Raw genomic sequence first — 18,335 nt, forward strand, 5'->3', positions numbered from 1 at the left:
CTGCCCCCCCAACCCTCCCCCACCCCGCTACCCAGTGTGTCCAGGGCAGAGGCCTAACGGCTGTAAACCTAAATGAGAGCTAGGGAAGGGCAGAGCCCAGAGATGATGTTAGCAGACAGACGGGGTGAGGACAGGGTCCAGATTCCAGAGCCTGACTTGACTGGGCTCCAGTCCCGGTTGCCAGCTCACAGACTTATCAGAAAACTTGCTGCTCAGCAACTGTCTCGAAGTTTAGAGACTCATACTGCCAGAGACACCCCCTCTAGCAAACCACAGCACGAAATTGCTCAACTGCTGGGGCCGGGCCCGGACCTCTGGGCTGAGAGCCTTGTCAAGGGTCTGCTGGAGGGTACAGTCTCCAGAAGACACATCCTCTCTGATGCCACTCACGGAAGGCAGTGAGCCAGGGAAAGTCTTCCAGAGCGCAGAACCCCAGGCACCCTCAGATGATGGAGGAACTCCTGTCTTCCAGTAGGTAGGATCTGGCTTCTTGCCAGCCATCATCTACAGCCTGTTGGCCGAGTGATCACAACAGGCTGTTTCCCTTAGTCCCTTTGTTCAATGCCAAGTGGCTTTTCTTCCCAGGGTCTTATTTTGTTTCCGCCACCATTAAATGATGCCAGGGTATTGAACTTGATCGTTAGCTGTCAGCTGACAGATTCTTAGCAGTAACATCCAGACCCAACCAAGAAGAATGTACAGCCGTCAGCTCTGCCGCAATGTGGGCAGCCCGTACCAGGCTGGGTGGTGCATTTCTGAAATTGTTTGTACGCTAGGCAGTCAAGGGGTACAGTGCAGTGGCTATCCATTAGTTTCTTTCTGCCCTGGAATTAGTTTACTTATGTTCTCCCCCACAAAAGTATGTCTAAGTCCTAACTCCCAGCACCTCTGAATATGAACTTATTTGGAAAAAGGGTCTTTGCCGATGTCATTAAGGGAAGGATCTCCAGAAGAGATCATTATAGATTAATCCAGTGGATCTTGAATTCAGTGACGCGTGTCTTTACAGGAGGACGAGACACAGAACGAGAGAAACATAGAACTAGCAGCCACAGCCCGGTGGAGGCCGAGACTGGGAGGATAGGGCCGTAAGCCAACACTGAAGGCTGCCGGGGGCCAGAGATGCTGGAGGAGGCCGGGAAGGGTAATTCCCTTGAGACTTTGCAGGGAATGTGGCTCCACCAACAACTTGCCTTCAAACTTCTGCCCTCCAGAAGGGTGAAATAATATATTTTTGTTGTTTTTAGCCACCAAATTGTGGAAATTTATTGTGGCAGTCCCAAGAAACTCATACATGCCCAGACATTTGACTGTCCCTCTCCCAGCGGGGCTGTCAGTCACTCCCTCAGACCCAGGGGACCTGTCGAAATGCCCCGTCCCCAAGATCACATTGGTTGGTTTGGTGATGGTCCCTCCAATGGACTATTCATCTGTCCCCAAAATTCGTATATTGGAATCCTAACCCCCAGGAGATGGGCGTCTGGGAGGTAATGACGTGATGAGGGTAGAGCCCTCGTGACTGGGATTAGTGCTTTTGTAGACGAGACCCCAACAGAGCTCCCTTTCCCCTCTGCCTTGTGAGGTCTTCGAGAGAAGATGGCCATCTGCCAGCCAGGAAGCAGGCTCTATCTAGACATCAAATCTGCCAACACCTCCGTCTTGAATGTCCCAGCCTCCAGAACCATGAGAAATAAATGGGAGTTGTTTAAAGCCCTTGTTTGTGGTGTTTTTGTTTAGCACCCCAAATAGACTCAGACAGTCACACGACCCAGAATAGGCAATCAGAGTTACCTTTCGTATTTGTATAGCTGTTGGGAAAGAAGAATTTCTTGCCCTGAAATCTCCAGATGCAAGGACAATTTCTCTCCCTCCATAGAAGGAGCTGGCCTGAGAAGGGAGTCAGCTGAGAAGGAAGCAGGGCCAAGGGGTAGGAAGGGAGAGGCTATCCCTGACCCTACAAACAAGCATAGCTAAATACAGATTTCCCTCTGGGATTTTCGGTCAGTAAATTCATCTTTCTTACGTAAGTCGGGGCTGTCCATTGCAGACCCCGGGTCCTGATCTCCACATTCGGAGAGGTAGCTGAGCCCAACCGATCTCTTCAGCCACAGGGAGCCCACACTTGGGAGAGCAGCAGAAGGAGAGGTCTCCTCGGGTGACAGGGTTGAGGCTCCTGGCATCTCTGGCACTCATGGTCTGGGCCATTGGACCAGGCCCAGTCCGCCCAGCTGGACAGCTGGCCAGTGCCTTATCTGAAACGCTGAGGTGATTACCACAGACAGAATCCCAGCCATTCCAAAGAACGTATTTGGCAGCCAAGTAAAGTTCAAGCACAGAGGTAAAATCGCATCATCACGAACAATGCAAGTTTCTGTAAAACATGAAGATTTGCTTCTACTGAACCACAGAATCCGAGCGAGATGCCAACAACGGATCTGGAGCACAAGGCGTTCCCTGGCCCGGGCAGCATCGCCTTCCACCAGTGCTTTCTCCAGCCTTCTGTGCTCCTTGCTGAGGAAAGTCACTGCTCACAGAAAGTCCAATCCAGCACCAGCTGCTACCCCCACAGAGACCTGTTTCCTACCTGAAGCCTTAAATCTTGCTGAACCATCAACCCCCCAGACCAAATGCCATAACTGAAGGAATTCAGAAACGCCAGAGAATAAAGAACCCCTGGGCAAATGCAAAAATCCCGTGTATTCTTACAACCCAGAGGAAAGACACAGTGGGGAGGAGGGACGGTAGTGTTTCTTTCCTTTGCTTAGCTCCTGGAGGGCGGATTAGCCCTGTCCTCAGCTGACTGGCAGTGCCGCTTCTACATGTCTGATAGTCAAGGCCAAAGCGCGCTTCCGTTAAAAAAATTGGATACACCCTGAAGAGTTTTGTTTTTTTTTACAAAGGACCTTAACCTGATGCCTCAGGCTTCCTGAGTGAGAGTTAGAAGTTTCTGAAAAAATAGTCCATTCCTTTACCATCTGTAGAGCACCTTCTATGTGCTGGCAACGTGCTTCCACCCCGGAGCTGCTGATGGGGAGACTGGTGAGTGAGATCGTGAGAGCAGAGCCAGCAGTCGTGGTCTGCAAGATGTTGCCTGAGCTGAGCTTTGACAGACAACTGGAAATTAGCCCCAAGAGGAAGGTAGAAGAAGGCCCTGCTGGTGAAGGCATGTCCTGAGGCATGAACCTGCGGCCCCTCGAATGGTGGGGACACTTGAAAGGTAGGCAAGAAATTACTCGGAAGGGTCAGGTGATTAACTGAAGGTGCGTGAACTTTATTGGAGATCTCTGGGAGCACTAAGGAGCAGGAGGATGCCCTGAGCCAAAGGCATTAGAGGGATGACTATGGCAGGACTCCAAAGGAGGACAGGAGTAGAGGCAGTCCCTCAAGGGTCCTTTCCTTTGCCATATCTGGGTGAGAAGCAATAAAGTCTTTCCCCAATGGTAGGAGAATGGGGGGAGGAGGGGGATTACAGGAGTTCGAAGAGCGAGATTCACTGGAATTGTTACCAGATTGAAAGCAAAAGATGCAATGAGATGTGGGATTCCAAGATAATGACTAGATTTCCTTGTTCTGGCACAGGCAGCTGGGGTAATGGTACCATTCCTGAAAATAAGGGACATAAGAAGATGGGTAAGTCTTGGAAGAGCCTGATGAGGAGTCTGGCTTTAGAATGCTAAGTGGGAGGAGCCTGGGGACAGCCCCAGCAGGTGTCCATGAAAAACTGGACATTCAGGACCCGATGGCAGGAGGGAGAGCAGGGAGGACACCAAGGACACCAAGGGAGAAGGCAAGAAGAGGAGCGAGTAAGACACAGAGGCGCAGGGGACATTAAGGGAATGAGTGGAACAGGAGGTCTCCATAAAGAGACCATAAAGAGATGGAAAACAGTGTCCAGCAAAGTAACGTGGAAACCTAGAGAGCAGAGGCACCTCGAGAGAGAGGCTCAAAATGTGGGCGTGTGCAATAGTACCAATGTTCTAGACAGATGGAGTCACCTCCGGGAAGAAAAACACCAGCTGGACCTGGAGAATGGCTGCCTTTCATGACATCCGTCTTGGCATTTGATCATGGGAACATATACCAGATCACAATGGGTGATGGAGGTCTGAATGTATAGGTGGACAGTGTTGACAGCTAGTGTAGATAATTCTTTCAAGAAGCTTGGCTGTGAGGGGAGAGAGAAAGGGAAACTGAAGGGAGAAGTTAGACAGAAATATGGGATCAGAACAGAGTCCTGTTCAGACGGGAGAGACTGATGAGAATATCAGTAGACAAGAGGCTAATGACGTGAGCAAGAGAACACAGCGGGGGGTTTCCAAGGGAGATGGGCATCAGCAGCACACAGTGAAGGTCAGCCATTGGCAGGGGCACACCCCTTTCCTGGCGTGGGGGGAGCAGAGAAGCAGAGTAGGAGACACACTGTGGGAATGACCAGGGAAGATCTTGAGAATTTCTTGGGCCCTCAGTTTTGTTCAGTTTTATCAGTGGACAAGATGGATCCTCTAACATGATAATGACAGACAAAGCAATGGAGGTTCGAACAGGGCTTGATGGAAAAGGAACAGTCAGGAGGAGACACCAAGGACCAAATGGGACAGGGGAGGCTCTAGGGACCCTTGGAAGGGTTTCCCGGCAGCCTTGGGAACCCAGGACTCTAATGGTCCAGATGATGTGATGGGCAATTCCTCCTACAGCAGTCAGAGCCCCAGGAAGGAGCAAAATAGTTTAGCTGGGTAGATGCACACAGAAGGATAAGCAGGCAAGAGGGATGAGAGAGAGAGAGATGCAGATTAGAGCGAAATCCCAACCACCACAGTCAAGTGAAGCCAAGCCCTGAGTTAATAGCAATAACCGGTCCAGGTGTTTAGCACAGGGGCCAGGTCACATTTGTGTGTAGGCTCGAGACCCTCTTCAACAAAGACAGTGTCTGGGGGCAGACAGAATGAAAATGGAAAGAGCAGGAGTTTTAAAATCAGGCAGACATGGGGTTAAAACTGTCCCTACCATTTCCTTTACTGAGCTCACATTTTTGGTCCACAAAATAGGAAAAATACTTGCTTTGCAGAATGTACAAGGATTGAGTGAGATGGTTAATGCAGAGCAAGCCTGCTAGGCTGTAGACTCCATCAGGCGCTGTTTTGTGACTCAGGGCTCTGGCTTCTGCCTGGAGCAGGTGCTTGACACGTGGTAGGGCCTCAACACATGCAAAGTTCCTCCTTCATCTGTTAGGCAATATACTTCAAACTACCTTCTCTGCCCCTAGAGAAGGGATTACCATTGGTATTCCCTTTTTTGGCCCATCCAAGCTGTTACTTGCAATGATAAGAATGGAACGTTGATCTACACTTCCTTTTATTGAGCCAGGTTGCTATTGAACGCAGCGCTTTCAGAAACGCAGGCACCATGGAGGTTGACCTCTAAGACCACAGAACTGCCAGACCACATGGCTGCCCAACCACCCACCAAACGTGTGGCTTGATCACTTCATTACAGCCCTGTCGGCTCGAGGGTAATCTTTGATGATGTGGGGAGAGGGTTCCCTCTTCCGCACATGCAAGCGTGGACTCCAGGAGAATGGAAGGAGCTGGGACCTTTCCTTCATCAGATACCCCGGACTCAAGATCACAAGGAATAGGGACTCTTGCAGGTTGGGGAAGTTGTTGAAAGATCCAGAAGAAAGCAAACAAATAAACAGAGCCAATGCCACCCTTGCTAGGAGGTTTGGGTGGTAAGGGGACAAGGCTGCCCAACCCAATGGACAGTCAGTCTGACGAGCCGGCAGGAGATAACCATGCTGCCACCAGAGGTGTTTGTCTGAAATGTAGAGCCAAGAGCTGTCCCTGGATTTCACTAAAGAAGAAATCCCAGAGAAAATCAGGCATCCCTAACAAGTAGAGCTCAGGTAGGCTGAGAATCTGGCAGCCTGAGAAGACACTAGCCAGTCCAGATTCAAGTCTAAAGTGCACCTCTGGGACGTTACAGCCCCATGACCATGACCTGCTCCCAATTTCTACCCTCCCTTTCTTCCTTTTAGTAAGACAACTCGTGTTCGTTGGGCACATTTAGTTGGCCCAGCTACAGACTACAGTTCCCAGACTCACCTGCAGCTAAGTGTGCCCCGGTTCTGGTCAAAGAGCGATCCGAGTGGAAGGGCCTGAACAGCTTCTGAGGTACGTCATCAAGAAGGGGGCTGTTTGCCTGCAGGCAGGAACAGAAGATGGATGTGGTTGAGAAGCTACAACTAGGGTGAAGAGGGGGACACACCCTAGGCCCTGAGGGGGTGGGAAGAAACACAGGTCAAGGAACCTGGGTTCATGAATGACCCTATGGAGCAGAGTCGTTTCCCTGTCCTGCACTAACCTTCTACCTCCTGGCCAGTAGGTGAAAAGGAAATACATTTCTATCCTTTTGGAGCCAATGTATTTTGGGGTCTTTTTGTTACAACTTACTCCGTGCCCAAAGCCATACAAAGCGTTTCCCAGAGATACAGATACTAACAGTTTGAGAACCCAGTGGGATATTTATTAAAAATTTACAGTGTACCCGGCACGGTTCTAGATACCGTGCATATGTTATCTCATTTAATCCGGCCAGTCCTCCTTAGGTAAGGGCCGTGATCTCCATTGGACAGAAGGAGGCCCTGGGAGACACAATTCTTTGTCTGAAGATGCTTAGCTACTGAGCGGCCTAACTAGCGGTCAGACCAGTATCTGGATGGAGAGCCTAACCCTTAGCCACTATGCTTTTCAGAGCAGAATGTCTTTAGTTCCATGCAGTGTAAAGGACACAGCTTACTTTTACTAACTTTTCTTCAAAATCATTGCAGGGCCAAGGCAAGTCATTTGGTTCCTGTGCTGTCAGTTTTCTCCAAGAGAGCACAGGAAGGGGACCCAAACTATCGATCTCACGGAACTGCTGGAAGGAGAAAATGAATTCACGTATGTTTAAGGAATGCTTTCAAAACTACCAAGTGTGGCGTAGGTGAAATAGCACCTTAATGCAGGCCGGGAAATGCTTCAGATCAGAATAAGAAAATGCACTCATGGTGCGCCTGGGCGGCTTGGTCGTTAAGCATCTTCCTTCGGCTCAAATCATGATCCTGGGGTCCTGGGTTCAAGCCCCCATCAGGCTCCCTGCTCGGCGGGAAGCCTGCTTCTCCCTCTCCTACTCCCCCTGCTTGTGTTCTCTCTCTCGCTGTCTCTCTGTCAAATAAATAAAATCTTAAAAAGAAAGAAAATGCACTCAAATTTTTTTAAAGCAAATGTCATCTAGCAATTTGGCAGATCGCCTGGAAAGGCTGTGGAATCTGCTAAGGAGAGGGGTATGTCTGGTTTTGTGCATCTGTCACCCTCAACGGAAAAAGGGAGAGATTAATTGAAATTCATTGAAAGAGAGCACACCTGTGTGCCTGCTGTGCACGCATGCACAGTCACACACACACACACACACACAGAGTCCCATGCACACACACTGAATAGAAGGCTCGATATAAAAGAATCATTATTATCAAGACCAGGAGTTGCAGCAATTTACAATGCCCATGGGAACTGGACAGGTACAGAAGTCGGGAGTTGGGGAGGGGCAGGCAACATGTTTGCGTATGAGTGGGGACCGCTGTGTAAGCCTGGTGTCCAGGCCTCTCAGAGTCAAACAGGCAATTTCCCCATTTTCCAAGGAAGCTCCGATTAATCAATAAATAAAACACTTCAGGAGCCAGCAACTGATCTCCGGGACCTAGCCCTGCTGCTGGATATCTCATCTGGCTCTTTCAGATGCTTCATCATCATTTTGGACAAGCCACAGTCGGCGCCCCGACCCTAAGCGCTGCCCTTCACCCCAGGCCACCTTCCTCTTCCTTCTTCCTCATCTCCACTCCACCCCCTGGTAAAGCCAGCTTTCTCTTTGCTCCCTACTCTCAGACCTCCCCTTCTCTTCCTTCTAGCGCATACCCACTGATCTTGAAGACACAAAGCAGCTTCCCTCCTCTGCGTGCCAATCAATGCCAACCTTCTCCTTTCTGCCAACATAATCTCAACTTGCTACCCGCCCCCAATGCATGATAATTTTTGCACACGGTCTCAGGAAGCACTCAATTGTCCGCAATGAAGAAGGGGGGCAGGAAGGTACAGATAACATGAGAGGAGAGACACTCCAAAGTCACAAGGCTTTGCCTTTAGCGTTTGGTGGCGCACGGTCCAAAGCGTGTCACTGCAGCCCCCAGTGGAGACAAGCCTGACAAGCCGTTGCGCGGCCTGGAGAGAGCCTGGAATGGGATTCACGGAGCTCAGCCTCCAGTCAATGACCAGGCTCCTGCCTCCACGCCCCTTTCCCTCCTTCAAGGGCCCTGCCTAGGTGCAGGCCAACTGCCCCACGCCGGCCACAGCCCCCATGGCCATCCTTGTTGTGGCCATTAGCTTCACTGCCTCGTCCCCAGGAAAACCTGTGGTCCCAAGACCGACAGTTACACTGACAGGTTTCAGTTTTACTTTCTCTGCTTTCACAGGACCTTGGGCTTCTGGGGACAGTGGCTCGGACCTCCAGGCCCCTGCAGGAGAGGGGGACAGAATGGAGAAACACCACCCACACCTGAGGTCATCAGGTGCTGCCTGTCAGGAGCTGAGCCCTGACTTTCAGAGGCTCCCCCCCCCCACCCCGTAGGGAAAGAATTTCAGGGAACAGCCCCTGGGTGGTGGCGGGGCGGGGGAGGGGCGTGTGTGTGCTGTCCTGGGGGGAGGGGCTGTGTCGTGTTCTGCGCCCTCCTGACTTACTGTTGATTTGGGACGTCGGGACTAGGGCTACAAACAGTTCCTCTCTTTGTTTCCACGGCCTCGCAGAATGTGTGCTTCCCCCAAGAAGCATAAAGGTCCCCTTTCTTCGGCTCGCCCGCGCCACCGCGCCGCTGGGGCTGTTCGTGGGGCTCGGGTCTGGGAGCCCAGGCCAGCCCCAGCGCAGACCCTGGCAGCCAGCAGCCCGTGCTCACTCGGTCCCTGCCCTGGCGGGGTGGCCTCCCGCGGCCTCTTGGGCAGGCAGCCAGCTCCCGTTCTTAAAGCGGCAGAGCCTCCAATTGCTGGGCGCCCGGTGCTTGCCGCAGGAATCAGCCTGCACTCCCTGGAAAAGGGGACATGGAATACAAGGGGCTTGGGGGAACTTTGAAAAGTCCTGATGCCTGAGTGGCAGCCCCAGAAGTTGTGATCCAGAGTAGGGCCGGAGCACTGTCCCAGAGATTCTGATATGCACTGAGTCTTGGGAATCACCCCAGCGTGCTCTGACCTCAGTGTGCTCAGGGACCGCCAGCAGATCCCCTTCGAAGGCAGATTCAGATCCAAAAGGTAGAGGGCCAAGGTTCCAACCAGCTCCAAAGACCGAGCTGAAGAGCTGAGGGGATGGTGGTGTCAGCACCCTGCCGCCCCCATGGGGAGCCCGGGACCTCCTCCCTCATGGAGGCCAGCTGTTGTGAGGGTTAGCTGAGGGAGGCATGGAGCCCTCGGAAAGGGCTCAGGGGATGCTGGCTCCCTCAAGGGCAGAACAAGATCTGCTTTCCTCTCCTGCTTCAAAGCCATCTGACTTCTCTTTTGCCCCAGGATCAAGCCTAAACACCACCGAGTTCCCTCACCGAATGGTCCCTGCTCACATCCGTGGCTTCCCCTCCTGCCTCTCCTGAGTCTCTGCACCCCCAACCTTAAAACATGAGTCACACGCATGTAAGCCATTTCATCTCTGGGCTCTCGTGTGCCCCTCCCAGGCCTGGTTCCCTCTTTCCATCCTCTGCTCCACTGGCTAACTTCTTCCCTTCCCTGATGACTTGACACAGGTGTGAGCTTCCTCCAGACAGCATTTCCTGGTTCCTGAGTACTGGACAGGTGCCTCCTCTGGGTTCCCAGCCGTACTTCTCCTCCCAAAGCCCCATACCCTTAGGCTTCGCTTGTCTCTCTGCCTCTGATGGTTGGAAACTCGGGGAAGTCTGAGCTCATGACTGTGTTAAATAATATTGGAATCAATGAGTGAGAGGACAATAGAATGAATGGATTAATTACTCAAATGAATGAATGAAAGTTCTCTTGTATTATAGAATCAGGAACCCCATGTTGCACCATCCCACCCAACCTGGCTGCTACCTCTGACAAGCCAGACCCTCCTCCTGTGTCACTTTGCCAAGGTCCCCAGCGACCACAGATGCTCTTCCTTCACCAGCCCCAGCCCCAGCCTCAGCTTTGCCTGCAGAGCCCTAGAGTAGGAAGTTGCTCTGATGGGCGTCCTGTTTCTAGAAGATGAACTAAAAGTAAAAGGTAGTTGTCACATTGGTCCTAAGTCACAGAGGAGCCAGAGCCCATGTATTACGTTAAACTTTATTGGACACTAACCCAAAGATGGAAATAACCCAGGTGCCCACCAGCAGATGAGTGGATAAACGTCAGGTATCCTATAAACACAGAATGGGATCTCTAGAAAAGGATGGAAGTCTGTACACACCACAACATGGATGAACCTGGAAGATATTCCGCTAGGTGAAAAAAAGTCAGACACCGAAGGACAAACATTACCTGATTCTACTTACATGAGGTAGGTAGAAGAGTCGAATTCGTCGAGTCAGAATCGGTGAGTGGTTACCAGGGGCTGGAGGAGGGGAGAATGGGGAGCTTCTGTTTACTGGGTACAGAGCTCGTGTTTGGGACGATGACAAAGTTCTGGAAATGGATGCACCGACACTGTGAAGGTCCTTGACGCCACAGAACTTCACACCTAAACATGGTGCAAATGGTAAATTCTGTATGTCTATATTTGACCGAACACACACAAAAGGCTTTATTAGTATCCTAAACCACGGGGACACCTTAACTAAGGCCCATCCCACAAGTGGTGATTATTTATAAAGAATCTTTTTTTTTTAAAGATTTTATTTATTTATTTGACAGACAGAGATCACAAGTAGGCAGAGAAGCAGGCAGAGAGAGAGGAGGAAGCAGGCTTCCTGCTGAGCAGAGAGCCTGATGTGGGGCTCGATTCCAGAACCCTGGGATCATGACCCGAGCCGAAGGCAGAGGCTTTAACCCACTGAGCCACCCAGGTGCCCCTTATAAAGAATCTTTATAAAGATCTTCAGGACCTGGAACACACCCTGGCCTTTTCTTTCTGTTTTTTTTTTTCCTTGAGGTATAAAGCTGAAATGGAAAGCCCCAGAAGGTTAGGCTGCGGGGACTACCAGAGGTACGAGGAATGTCAAATATTTACAGTTGGTTTCTTCAGGGGGTGAGATCCAGCAAAACTGCTAGGGGAGGGAACCAGTACAATGTTCCGATAGCGTCAGAGCGTGCTTGGGGGAAGAAGCAGTTGCTTGTGTCCAAAGAATTTAGGAGTATAATCAAGCTATTGTTGGTAATTGCTTAGCTAACATGAGTCCCCTCAAAAAAAAAAAAATTAAACCCAGGTGATTACTGTATGACAGGTGACTGAAACTATTCCGAAGTTAAGAAAAGGGTAGGCCATGGAAGGGATTGAGTGGGTGATAGAAATGGGAATTCGAGATGCTTTGCCCAGACTGAATTCAATGGGAAGCTTCCAGAAGTGGCTGTCCCTGGACAGTGGTGGGGCTGAGGGATCAGTCCTCAAAAGTAGATCTGGCCTCCGGTTAGACCTGAGGTTTCTGCCAACTGCTGAAGAGAGATCAAAGGCCATGCCTTGCTCTGACTCCACGGAGTCCTCGAGGACAAACCGCACGCCACCGGCCCACAGCCAGCAACCCTCTGCCTCGTTTCACTCATTTTACATCAGCCCGGGGAGTCTGGGTTAGGCAGGGAACATGCAAATCCCTGTCTGCTGCGTCCACAGAGGTAGCCAGGAAGGACCTGGGTTCTGGTTGTCGGCTCTTGTCTCCATCGGCCTTTCTGCCTTCTAGCGCATCATACTACTTCCCCTTTCTGCAACAGGCACCTGTTACTCTGATCTCCCGTCTGCTCGACTCCTGGAAGGGAGAGCAGGGAGGGAGATCCCTGGGTATTACAGACTGCACCTAACACCTGGCAGAGGAGGCCCCCAGAGTATAGGGGAGCCGAGGTATGAAGACCTCCAGGCATCACAGCCCCACAGGACCCGGGAGGGACACAGGGCTGGCTTCATCACATCCCTCATCAGCAGATCTCAAATCAACCTTTCCTTCCTCCGAAAGTGTCCCTGGCCCCCTAGACCAAGCTGGCACCTTCTATGGTAAGTTCTCCTAACTGCCAGATTCTTCCTTCAAATCACTTTAGGGAACTCTAAATTCATAAAATTATTTGGTTTTCTGATTTTCCCACTAGACATTAAGCTGCACGAGAGCAGGAAGCATATCTGTTTTGCTGCCGGCTTCCCTGTTCCTAACACAGGGACTGGCACAGAGTAGGTGCTCCGTCAGCGCTTGGCTGGGTCGGTCAAGGGGAGCCAGGGGAGAGTTCTGAAGGATCTCACTGGGGCCCTGAAATTCAACTTGCTCCCATGTTTGCTGAAGCTTATTCCAGAGTTCTGTTATAAGAGCTACTAATTCCAACCATAGCCGTAATCACGGTAAATGCTTACTGAGTTCCTACTATTTGCCACGTTCATGTTTTATCTTATTTAGGGGTTTGTCTCCTTTGATCCGGACAAGTGCAGTAAGCTCTACAGTTATGCCCTATCAGCGACAAGAACGTCAAAGCTCTGAAGGGCGAAGTGTCTGGCCCACCATCCTAGGGACTCCGAGCAGAGAAGCAGGGATTTGACTCTTGCTGGGTTTTTTCATGTAAACTCCATGAAGGAACTGAGGCTCAGAGAGGCCAAGCAACCTGGACAAGGTCACACTACTAGGAAGCCACAGGCAGGTTTCAAACTGGACTCTGATTCCAAAAGACTAGTCTGTAAAAGAAGGTCAAATCTCATTTTAGACAATGACCAGAGAAGTCTCAGGGAGTGAATCCACCAAGAGGAATCAGAGCCGGAAATTCCAAGTCCACTGAACAGGGACTAGAAGTTGCTGCTGAAGGGTCTGGAGGCCCAGACCCTTGGGGCTCACGGCACATTCCTGTCTGCCTCCTTCTCCAGGAATTGAATTACCTTACCTCTCTGAGTTTCCCCAGCCCAAAGCTCTACCTCCCATTGAACCGTTTATCTAGGACCAAAGCCTGGGGGCGGGGGAGGGTTTCCTGCCACCTCTCTGTACAGCTCCCTGCCTTCACAGGGCACCTGGCTGGCCCTCAGCCAGCCACACTCTCCTCTGTGGTGCCAGGGCCCCAGGCAGCTGGGAGTTCCCGAAAGGCTAAGCCACCTTGTCCCCTGTCTTAGGGACAGAGCAGCTCTTGAGTTCATTTCACTGGCAGAGCTGGGGGAAATCGCGGCCCCTGTTGAAAAGGGAGGAGGTTCCATAACCATGGCTGACCTGCTGCACAAGGGGCCGCTGGTTTTTAGAGTTCTCGAAAGTGCATTTCTCAGCCGCAAATAATGCCATTGTCACGGCAGAATTTCCTGTTTTGCACAAATCAACCATATTAAAAACAGAAAGAGGCAAGAGACCGGGATCCATTGTGTCTGCTCAGCTGCTTGACTTCTGGGGCTGGTTTAGGGGCAGGCAAAGACACACGAAGGGCATGGGGCCACCAGCCTTCCTTTCCACTGCCTGCTGCTCCGGCATCCCCAGATAATTCACAGTACGTTTCCCCCAACTGGTCCTGGCGCGCTGGTCATTTCCGCTCATTCTCCACACGGCTTGCAGACCAATAGCCCCCAGGTGGTATTTTTGGTCACTCGTCTGTTTGTTCCAGACCCTCCAGTGCCCTTTCCAAAGACCACAGAGTAAAGTCTGACGACTTAGTCAGGCATCTTAGCCTTCCTTGCGTGACTGTGATCACATTTACACAGACCCTGCTTCCGGGGCAGAAACCAGGGTGTAAAATTTAAGAGGGCACCAAAGAACTCAGTAACAGAAAGTACTGAGTAAAAATGAAAAATGAGAATTAATGGAAGAAAACTCATGATGAGCAAAATACCAAAATTTCACATGAAGACAGGGTTGGATCCTGCACTAATATGACCCCTCACTGGCCTGTTCCCTGTCTCCCACCCTCCCCTGCTCAGCTCCTGACCCCTCAGGGCCTGCTTGGGTTTTTCCTAGCACATCTCACCATCTGATGCATCCTCTCATGTATTTCTCTCCAGTCACTGCACTAGAATCTAAGCTTCGTGAGAGCAGGGCCTGGTGCCTGTTTGTTCATGGCTGAATCCCAAAACCTGGAACGAGCCCCAGTGTGTGGCCCATACTGGATTAATATTTGTTAACTTAGGGCGCCTGGGTGGCTCAGTGGGTTAAAACCTCTGCCTTCGGCTCAGGTCATGATCCCAGGGGCCTGGGATCGAGCCCTGCATCGGGCTCTCTGCTCAGCAGGGATCCTGCTTCCCTTTCACTCTCTCTGCCTGCCTCTCTGCCTACTTGTGATCTCTGTCAAATGAATAAATAAAATCTTTAAAAAAAATTTGTTAAATTAAATCTCTTCCTCTAACTCTTATGGGAAACTTCAACATATAAGGCACATAAACAAAGGTTTTCTACATTCAGCTTTATGTAATTACTTAGAAAGGCAGCCGCTGGAAATATTTGGTTTCAGGGGCACCTGGGTTAAGTTGGTTAAGCGACTGCCTTCGGCTCAGGTCATGATCCTGGAGTCCCGGGATCAAGTCCCACATTGGGCTCCCTGCTTGGCAGGTAGTCTGCTTCTCCCTCTGACCCTCCCCCTTCTCATGCTCTCTCTCTCTCTCATCCCCTCTCTCTCTCTCAAATAAATAAATAAAAGCTTTAAAAAATTGAAAAAAGAAATATTTGGGTTTACTTGAACATAAAAATCTGAAAATTGATATTATGGACACTTGTGGGCATCACCCCCACAGCACCATCATTTTACTTTGTTATTGCATTTTCTTATTTTATAAAAGATTCATTTATTTATTTATTTTAGAGAGAGAGAGAGAGAGAGAGCATGAGTGGGAGGGGCAGAGGGAGAGAGAGAAGCTTAAGTAGACCCCACGCTCAGTGTCGAGCCCAAGGTGGGGCTCCCAACTCATGACCCTGAGATCACAACTTGAGCCTAAACCAAGAGCCGGATGCTTAACTGACTGTATCACCCAGGCGCCCCTATTTTCTTTGTACAGTCTCAGCAGAATCTGATTCCCCAAGGTAAGCAGTTGCAAAGTATAACTATTAAAAGAAAAAACTTAGAGTTCCTCAAACTGTAAATGCGTGAATTGTTTGGTATATGAACTATAACGCCAAAAAAAGCTGTTAAGCAAAATAGTTCCTCTTGCAACTCTTCTCTAGATGGATGAAGATTTTCTTTTACGAAACAGAGATGGAAGGAGACACTCACTTCCTCAGTCGGGACGAAAATCTGTCAACCTGAAACAAAACTCAAGGTGTCGATGCTCTCAACCATCTTGCAATTTAGCCCGCAACCCACTCATGAGTGTGTTCTTCTTTTTACAATTTTAAAATGGTTTGAAAGAGGGGTGCCTGGCTGGTGCAGTCAGTGGAGCATGTGACTCTTGACCTCAGGGTCATGAGTTCAAGCCCCACGTTGGGTGTAGAGATTACATTAAATAAATAGATAAATAAATAATACTCTAAAACATCTCAGTTTTAAAAAATAGTTTAAAGCATATGTTGAAATAGGAATTTGAATATGGAATCATGGCACTGTGCGTTTCAGACGAAAATGCTGTGTGTCAGCGCTACCTCAATAGAAAAAAATACAGACATTGGAATCCAGGAGTTTGAGGACCTACCTGAAGCCTCTCAACCAATCGGTTTCACGGAATCCTGTTTGAGAACTGGTTTTCCGGTAATTGGCGCCCATCCTACCCTAGCTATCACTTCCTTGTACTTTTCTGTGTTTGTTTCCTGTGTCCTCCGTGCAAGTCAGCCCTACAGGGCAGGAATTCCTAGCCCGATTCTGTGCCTGGCACACATCTCATGCTCAAACTGTGCTTCTGTTTTGTTTTGTTTGGTTTGGTTTGGAATCAGATTGAACTTGACCCCTGTGTTGATTTGATCTGGTGAGTCCTCAGTAGCTATCTATCTTTGAGCTCTCTGGTCAAAAGGAAAAAAAGACATGCGATTTTCATGTCACAGAGTCAGAAACACCAACAATCACAATTGATATGCATTTAAACTCTGGAGTTTTACTTGGTTTTCCTCTTTCAGTGATTACAGCTCAGCGCAGTAAGTGCTATTATTATCCCCATTTTACTGAAGAAGAGACTAAGGCTGCCCAGTAATGGAGAAGAAATTGTTACTATGGTCACACAGCTGGGAAGCTGAGAGCTGGCATCCGAACCAGACCGGCTGGCTCCAGAGCCCGCATGCGAATAATAGAAAGCCACTGGACAGGCCAATTCGGAAGAAGAGGGGGAAGAGGAATATGAGAAGAAAGCCCAGGACTGTGTCAGGCAGAAGAAGAACGTACAATGGTATGGCCCAAATCATAGGTGGAAGACCAAGAGAAAGAAGCGTCAGAGAATCCAGGAGAGAGGGGCTGGGTGTGTTGAGTATGGAAAATAGTTGCTCAGACTTGGCATCATGGGAGCTCCTGGGAACCTTGGCAAGAGCCAAGTCTCTGAAGCAGGGCTCTCAGTGGCTGCTCTATTGACATTCATGGCCAGATCATTCTCTGCGGTGGGGGGCTGTCTGGTGCACTGTAGCTTGTTAAGCCCCATCCCCAGACTGCATCTGCTAGGGGCCAGGGGACCCCTCCCCTGAGTCGTGATGACCAAAAATATTTCCTGGCATTGCCAAATTTCTCCTGGGGGACAAAAATGCACCAGGTTGAGAACTACTGCTCTGCGGAGTGGTAGGAACAGAAGCTAGACTGGAGGGACAAGAGGAGAGAATGGGAGGCATGAGGGGAGAGGCAGAAATGAGGTGGGAGGCGGGGCCAATGGGAATAACCTTTGTTGTCTGTAAGAGTCATATATGCTTATAAGTTATATACAGTTTTGTGTGTATGTATATATATGCCTATGTACACATACACACATACGTGTATACATGAGTTTTATTTTCACACATGTATATTATTCTTATATTTGAAAGTTTAAAAACTCTCTATATACATATGAGACACAGAGATCTAGAGATTGATGGCAATGATCCAGGGTAGAGTGAAAATCTGCTGAGGAAGGAGAGAGAGAGAGAGAAAGAGAGTGAGAGAGAGAGAAGATGTGATTTTCTGGGATAAGCAAGAAGGAGTAGGACACAGACCACGGGCTGAGGGATTTGCCTTTGGAAGGAGTAGAAACACTTGCTCCAGTGTAAGAGAAGAAAGAGAAGCGTGTTGCCGAAGAAGATGTAGGAAGATGTGTACATTTGATGGTGGCAAAAGGAGGGAGTTTCCATCTGTTGGTTTCTATTTTCCCGACCAAACACGCGGCCTCGGTCAGCAGTAGAAGCTGGGATGGAGAGCGGGGAGGAGGAGGGAGGAAAAGGCACAATACTTGTATGAGAGCAAAGCAAAGCCAGCTAACAGGAGGAGAGGTAGTGTTGATGGCCCATTTGCAGTCTGAGACCAGGAATCTGAAATGAAGCCAGCTGATGCGGTGTGAGGATTTTCCCAGTAACTTCATCTGTGCTGGCGTCAGCATGGGGCAGGTGCATGAAGACTTTAGTGACTGGCCACAGCTCCCCCCAGGTGGCCAAGCCCCAACGTTTGGTGGTTCTTCCTTTAGCAGGAGGCAACCGTACACCTTCAAGATCAAGAACCAGGGGCCATAGCACCCTCATCCCTGGGAGCAGATGCACAAATCTCCCAGCCCATCCCCCATCCTCCAACTCTATCCTCTGTGTGCACACCTGTGAGCCCACCAAGTTTTACCCAAAGTCCACTGATCCTCCTCATTCTCTCAAGGACGCCCCTGCTCCTCTGTAAGTCATGTCTGTTTCCCACTTCCAAAGACATCTTCCTTTAGCCTACTGTTCCCAGTCCCAGAGAGAGGAACAGCGAGTCTGAGCAACCATTCCATGTAGGAATCAACATGCAAAATTCTACACCTTATGATCTGCTCATCTTAAAAAGAGGCACGTCCTCTTCTAGACATGAGGCAAGTTAATTCCAATGAGAGAAATTTCAGTTCACCCCAACACCTCCTTCTGGAATCCATCCATTTTCTCTCAGAGAGCACCCGGAATTCTGGAGCGCTGATCTCCTCTCCTTTTTTTTTTGAGCCAGGAAGTCAAATTAGAAAAATGATCTCTGGCAACTAATTTTGACTTTGACTCAGTTTATCTTTGACTCAAGGTTTCTTCAATAAACCAACTTTAGGATTTCTGTGGCATTTAGAACATCCCT

The 18,335-nt window shown here is 49.8% G+C and overlaps 1 protein-coding gene across 7 annotated transcripts in view; it reads right to left on the minus strand.

Moving 5' to 3' along the window:
• Positions 1-8,996, minus strand: part of DGLUCY (D-glutamate cyclase) — a 76,767-nt gene extending 67,771 nt beyond the window's left edge. For 6 of the 7 annotated variants that reach the window (XM_046008136.1, XM_046008129.1, XM_046008134.1 and 3 more), the window contains exons 1-2: positions 8,769-8,996; positions 6,102-6,198 (exon numbers count right to left, since the gene is read on the minus strand). The gene's annotated coding sequence lies outside the window, so the exon portion shown is untranslated. Of the gene's footprint in view, positions 1-6,101; positions 6,199-6,795; positions 6,916-8,768 lie in introns of all 7 variants that reach the window. The other variant, XM_046008135.1, reaches the window with a different exon arrangement.
• Between the last annotated feature and the right edge of the window lie 9,339 nt (positions 8,997-18,335).

The sequence above is a fragment of the Meles meles genome, chromosome 6 (genome assembly GCF_922984935.1).
Source record: "Meles meles chromosome 6, mMelMel3.1 paternal haplotype, whole genome shotgun sequence".
In the NCBI taxonomy this organism is placed as follows: domain Eukaryota; kingdom Metazoa; phylum Chordata; class Mammalia; order Carnivora; family Mustelidae; genus Meles; species Meles meles.